Genomic DNA, 7494 nt, shown 5'->3' with positions numbered 1-7494 from the left:
CTCTTGTATTCTATTGGTTATGCTTGATTTTGTAGTCTCCACTCGTTTACCTAGGTTTTCCATATCCAGCCGGTTCTCGTTTTGTGTTTTCTTCATTGCCTCCATTTCAGTTTTCAATTCTTGGACTGTTTCCTTTACTTGTTTGATTGTTTTTTCTTGGTTTCTCAGGGTATCACTCATGGATTTACTTATTTCTTCAAACTTTTTATTATATTTCTCATCCATTTCTATACTCATTTCTTCAAACTTTTTGTTATACTTCTCGACCAGTTCCTTAAGGGAGTTATTCATATCCTGTTTAAGGGACTCTATTGCTTTCATAATGGCACTTTTTTCCACTTCATCTGGGTTAGAGTGTTCAAATCCTTCTGTTGTAGGGTCATTGGGATCTGATATTTTCATGTTGTTTTTCAGATTGTTGGAGGAGGTCTTGCCTTGGCGTCTGCCCATCTCTTCGATCAAATGCTCTCTATTGGAACTTCTGGTATTGGGTCAGGTTCCCTTGTTGGGCAGGGAGTTCACTGATAGAATGCCTACCTTTCCCCAAGCAGGGTATTGAAGCACAGGCACTGCCTCTTTCCGGGATGCCCCTACAGAGCAGGCCCAGTGTGCAAGGCAGCTGAACTGGGGAAATTTTATGGGCTCAGTGGGAGGGGAGAAATATAGAAATTTGTACCTGGATGGAAGCTTGGATGGCAGGTGGGAGAGCCTAGCAGGGTGGAAACAGCACTGCAGGCTGACCTGGGAGTCTATGGGGTCGGGGAGAGTCCTAGCTCCCCCTCGCCGGGCCCCTGTCGCGGGCCCGAATCAACTCACCACTCCGAAGGCCCTCTGGATGGAAGCTGGGATGGCTGGCGGGGAAGCTAGCAGGGTGGAGCCAGCAGAGCAGGCTGACCTGGGAGTCTATGGGGTCGGGGAGAGTCCTGGCTCCCCCTCGCCGGGCCCCTGTCGCAGGCCCGAATCACCTCACCACTCCGAAGGCCCTCTGGATGGAAGCTGGGATGGCTGGCGGGGAAGCTAGCAGGGTGGAGCCAGCAGAGCAGGCTGACCTGGGAGTCTATGGGGTCGGGGAGGGTCCTAGCTTCCCCTCGCCGGGCCCCTGTCGCGGGCCCGAATCAACTCACCACTCCGAAGGCCCTCTGGATGGAAGCTGGGATGGCTGGCGGGGAAGCTAGCAGGGTGGAGCCAGCAGAGCAGGCTGACCTGGGAGTCTATGGGGTCGGGGAGAGTCCTAGCTTCCCCTCACCGGGCCCCTGTCGCGGGCCCGAATCAACTCACCACTCCGAAGGCCCTCTGGATGGAAGCTGGGCTCAGATTTTTTAAAAAAATAAACGTATTACCTGGGGAAAGTTTTATGAATATGAACATTTAATTTAGTATTTTGTATTGTTTCACATTTTTTCGTATTCATAGACATTTACAAAAATAAAAACTAGAGAAGGGGAAGGAAGCGTGAAGAAAGGAAGGGAAGAAGAGCAAGCAAATGAAGAAGATCCAAAGAAGAGAAACAAGGGAAGAAGGAATTTCCGGTGATGATTATAATCCTTTCAACAATAGAACATGGATGTCTCCGTTTATTCTTTATATAGAAGGCAAGTGGTAACCTGCCCCTACGCTGTACACATCTCATTAAAGTGGGCAGAAGTATGCTTGTCCCTGCGAAGATGAAGGGAGAAAAGAACAGAAGAAAATTTCACATGAGATTCTTGAAATGACTCAGTCGTGCACCAAGACATTTCTGGTATTAGCTTAGTCTTAACCCATGCCTTTACTTTTTCTCATATGATAGTAAGATTATTCTTGTAAGAAACAAGTTACTTAACAGAAAGATAGGAAAATGATGAAAATTCTCTAGCATAAAGATGTGGGAGTTACACAATTACAGGATGTTCTTTCCATTCCTCTAGCTGTTATGAAATATCTGAGTAAAAATCAACAAAGGATGGAGAGCTAATTTTAGCTTACATCTTCAGACTACAGTCCATCACAGAAGAAATGTCATAGTGACAGGAGTTTAATATAGCTGGTCATACTACATTCATAGCTAAGTTCATAGAAAAACTAATTTCCCCATACTGCCTGATTGTGCTCAGTTAGCCTTCCTCATATTCAGGGTAGTTCTCCCAATTTCAGTTTATAATCAACGCAACAAACCAGAAAGGAAGAATGATCTACATAATTTCTCATTAACTCTCTTTTCCCTCATCAGTTTCTGATTAGATTTAAAGTCCTCTCTAAAATTGAACATAAAGATGGCACTGGCATTAGGATCAATATGGTAGCTAAATGCTTTGTAGGTCCTAGGGGAGAATTTAATACTATTTTTCTGCTAGTTGGATGTTTCTAATTCCAATTCCTAATAATCTATCATAGTACCCATAGATAAGTGCATTGGTCAAATCTCATCAGAGAAGTTTCTTTTTAAAATAGCTAGTACTTAGCACTGAGACCCACAACTGGTCAAGGTAGAGAACAAGAGACTATAGGATGTTAATCCCTAAATCCTTATGTGGAGAGGAAAGATTGGCATGCAGTCTCACCCTAGATAAGAAATTAATGGTAATTATTAGCTCCTAGGAAATGAGAGTTTGCTGTCTTGTTTGTTTGTTTGCTTGCTTGCTCATTTTAAGGATGCAACCTCTGGTACATAGCTTATCCTCTAGTAAAGGCCATACATCTAAAAGTATATGCATAATAAAAATCATTCTTGAGGTGTTTAAGAAAAAAGAGGACACAGAGTGGGTTGGATAGGGAAGGGGACAAATAGAAGAAGGAGGTGAATATGATCAAAATACATTGCAAAGCATTCCAATAAAAAAATGTACAGAATGAGGGACAGGGCTCTCTTCTCAGGTAATTCTTTATTTTGTCAAGTTGACAGTTATAACTAATCAGTGTGTTTACAAAAAAGTCACATATTTATCTGCTTTCAAAATATTTCTTATATAAAAACTTAGAGACATAATTGTTGCTCAGCTTTTAACAACTTTCCAAATGACTTGATTAATTTGTATCTTATCCAACAATATTTCCAAGTCCAAGTTTGTTATTCAGTTTTGAATTCAGAGAAAGAGAATTTGCAGAAACCATGATGTTTAAAGTTTGATTGTCAATTTTATTGTGTTAAGAAACACCTAGGAGATCTGTGTGGCACACCTCTAGCTGTATCTGTTAGTCTTTCAAGAGACACTGTGAATAGAGCACTCTGTGACAGTCCATGGATTCATAACGTGGATTCATAACATTCATGACAATCTTGAATTCATGATGATATTTTTTGGAATATGGTAAAATAAAAAGGTTGGAAATTAGGGACAAGTGAATCACTGGGGCTATATAAACCCTACAGGCTATATCTTACACTGTGTTCATTGAGATCTAGCCAGAATGTGAACTGCTCTGTCATTCCATGAGTTTTTCACGTTAATAAATATAGATGGAGTTAAACAAAGTAGCATAAAAACTTTTATAACTTTGGGTCATATCAGAAAATCCTTTTTTGAGAAGGTGACTCTTGGGTCTAAAGGATAGATCATTCACATTGAAGGATTTGAGAAATGAAAGCTGTTCTGTTTAGAAAAAAATGTGCTATACCAAGACACTTAGGAGCAAACTGGTATAAGGTCTTAAATATCAAGTGGTTTGACTGATATGAATCATAGATATGGCAATCAAAGAAAATGAAAAAGCACAATAAATACTTTTAAATTTTTGTTAAATCAAACAAGAATAAAATGATCATTTCTTTCTATTGTACTCACAGAGGCAGTGGTTTTCTTTGTGGTGCCTCTCCATTTGTCCTTTTACTGTGTCTGCCTTGCTTTCACTTACAAATTTAAAAAAAAAATCATCTTACTTGAAGAGCTGGAATAAACTCCATTTTCTTTCCAGTTATGAATAGTTCAATGACTATTATTTCTGCTCAGAACACTGAACTTTTAAGAAAGTATCCCAGAATGGATCAATAAAATTTCAAATTGAGAAAGTAACTTGATTCAGCAATATTTAAGATATTTCCCTCTGGGTTGTAGAATTTTAATAAGTTTGCAGGAACCTAGGCCTCTAGGGCTTGGAGAAAAAAAAATCTTCTTAGAGAGGGTATTAGTCTATTACCAAGAAAATTTAAAACTAAATGTGTTTAATTTTGCATGATCAAATATTATTAAGTAAAGATGCTCTATCAAAACCTGTTCAAAACTAAGAAAAGCATGAGAGATGCAATTTTTGAGGACATTAATATGCGGAGACTTAAAAATTAATGTAGCACACTGCTTACCTATCTCTATTCACAAATGCATTCCTGATATCTATGCTTTGCTTTTAGAATTCTAATTATTTCTATATGAAGTACTAGTGTTTCTCACATTCTATTTACAAAAGTATACAAAAATTCTGTTTACCAAGAAAGTGGCATCTTAGATATACAGTGTGCCAATATAAAACTGATACTATTGCTACCCCATACTAAGAATGGAGATAATTAAATTCATAAACAGCTATGAAGAGTTACTTCAATAACTTATAAGAAAAATACTTTGAACATAACTCTCTTATGAGTCTAAGTGTCATTTATTTGAGATCTGTTACTAAGTTAAATTAAAAGCTATTGACATACCCCATCATTTTTATTGCTCAACACCCTTATTCCAGCCATTAACCTTACCTTAACCTGGATCTTGAAAAAAATAAAAACTTAGTGAAGCAGAGGTGGATAATCAGAGAGGAAATGGTCTGGACATTGACAAGGTCATCTCTTCAAGACTTAGTAATCTCAATAGATGCTCCTCAGTCCCAGTGGTGCTTCTAAGAGCTAACAATGTGCTCCTTCTTTTAGATGCATAGTTACTTAAAAGGAACAAAAGTGATTTCTGGAAAGGTTAGAGAGGAGAGAGGGAGAGCGCAGGAGAAGTCAGAACAAGATGCTTGTGTACTTTAAGACTCATGATTCTTTCTTAGAGCAAAAGTATTTTCTTTAGGACTGATCACAGCAAGGATCTTACTGCTGAGAACACATATACAGTGGATACAATGCTGAGGGGAGGGTCTGTACATTGCCAAAAATTATTTTTTAAAAGAGTATTCCCAAACTCATTTGGATAAAATTCATGTGAATATGGAATGCCTTTTAAAATAGTACATATATATTCTTTTTAAAAATAACTGTATGATAATTGTACTTGTTCCTAATAACATTTTTGTTTCAAAAGCAGTAACAGGAAGATGATAATCTTGTTTGTTTCTAGTGTTTTGACTTTCCAGTGGTTTGGAATGCTTTTACAACACGTTTCACTTCTTATTTAGTTATATATTTATTTGATTGTTTATTTTAATTATGTGTAGGTACATGTGGGTATGTGCTATGGAAGCTGGGGGTACCCCTAAAGGTAGTGACAGGTAGTTGTGAATTGCCAGGTGTGGATGCTAGGAACTGAATTCATGTTCTCTGCTAGTGTGCATACTCTTAAGTACTAAGCTACCTCTCCAGTCCCTACTTTTATCTTTAAAATTTTGTTTTATCAAGCTTTTTTTTGTGCAAATGCAAGTTGACTGTAGACAGTACATCACTTAAGAAACTTTGTTTTGATTGTCTGTATTTTAGTGTGTATGTTTTTCAAAATAATCCAAGATTTTGAGGTTCTTGCAGGAACCAAATCCTCCAGAAGCCTTTCAAAACCTTATTTCTTCAGAATAAGCTTGAAGCTCACTTGAAGGCACTATGATAGGGTATGTTTTATATTTTTTATCACATTAAGCAATTAATTTATTATAAGTTTCTAATTTAGAATCTGGCTTCAACTGTGTCTCAGATTAGGCTGCTGAACCAAAGTATGGCAGACCATATGATTATTGAAAAAACAAGATATTCCATGACATTAATAATACTGTGGCAAAGTAGACTTATTCAGAACAATCACAATAAATTGGTGACAGTTTTAATGGGTCTGGCAGAAAGTGGTGGGATTGGGTTCATCTCTGATTTGGCATGGACAAATGGAAATTTATAACCAAGGGACAAAATGCTGGGGACAGGGACACTGAATGGAAAATTACTTAAGGGAAATACCAGGATTAATGAGGAGTGATACTAAGCCGACCTAAGAGGATTCCTACTGTGGGGAGGCAAGGATCACTAGACATCACTCAGAGGGTAGTGGAGTATGTTTAGTTACTAGGAAGAAGCAGATATTAAGCATAGGAGGGCTCGACAGAGAGTACTCAGTGAAAACCTCATTTGTTAAAAGTAGATTTAATAAAGTATATTGATAGGCCTGGAAAAAACGTTTGGAGACCTACCTAAAATTTGGGCAACCCAACTTAACATGGGTTAACACAATAAATATTTGTTAAAATTCTGGAGACTACTTCCTTGCTCAGAGGCTGTTACATTCATATTTTGTGCTTAGGTGGCCATTCTTCATTGTGAGTGCTAATGAGAGACAACTACAGTGTTTTTCTTTTTCTGATATTGCAGCCAAATTCCATCATGGGACTCTTCTCCACGACTGCATCCAAAGCTAGTCACCTCCAAAAGCCCCCAAAATAATCAAACTTGGGCCAGAGATTCAACATTAATGTTGGAGGGACAAAAGTATTAAGCCTCAGATTTTTTTATTTTTTATTACTTTATAAATAATACCAATCAAAATTCCCACTTCCTCCCCTCCTCCCACTTCCTTCCCACTCCCCCCTCACCAGCCTCCTTCCAGTTATAAGAGATGGCAAGGCACCCTGCCCTATGGGAAGTCCAAGGCCCTCCCCCCTACATCCAGGCCTAGGAAGGTGTGCATCCAAAGAGAATAGTGGTGCAGGAGAATTGTCTGTATTCTGTCAGTCATATTTTAAATGATCGCTGATTGGCCAGGCAGGAGGTGTAGGTGGAAAAACCAGACAGGAAGTGGAAATAATGCAAGGAGGGCAGGAGAATTCTGGAGAGGAGGAAGCTGATTCCTCCCACTCCTGCCCAGGTCACCGAAGCAGCAGGATGTGAGCTGCCCAACTGAAAAAGGTACTGTGCCACATGGCTAACATAGATCAGAAAAATGGGTTAATCAAGATGTGAGAGTTAGCCAGTAAGATGCCTGACCTAATGGGCCAATCAGCTTTATAAATAATAGAGATCTTTGTATGGTTTTCTTTAGGCTTGCCGGCTGTGGGGGGCAGGGCAGGACAGAAATCCGAACAAACAGGCCCTCTCATGTTACAGAATAGGATCCCAAAAAGCCAGAACATGAAGTAGAGACAAATCCCAATGCCATTTTCATTGGCCCCTCAGTCTGCCCCAATTGTCAACCACATTCAAAGGGTCCAATTTGATCCCACGCTCCTTCAGTCCCAGTCCAGCTAGACTTGGTGAGCTCCCATTAGAACAGGCACACTGTCTCAGTGGGTGAACCAACCCCTTGTGGTCCTGACTTCCTTGCTCATATTCTCCCTCCTTCTACTCTTCACCTGGATCTTGGGAGCTCAGTCCAGTGCTCCAGTGTGGGTCTTTGT

This window comes from Myodes glareolus, chromosome 25 (assembly GCF_982192425.1).
Source record: "Myodes glareolus chromosome 25, mMyoGla1.1, whole genome shotgun sequence".
NCBI classification, from domain to species: Eukaryota; Metazoa; Chordata; class Mammalia; order Rodentia; family Cricetidae; genus Myodes; species Myodes glareolus.
This window is presented reverse-complemented; position numbering follows the sequence as displayed.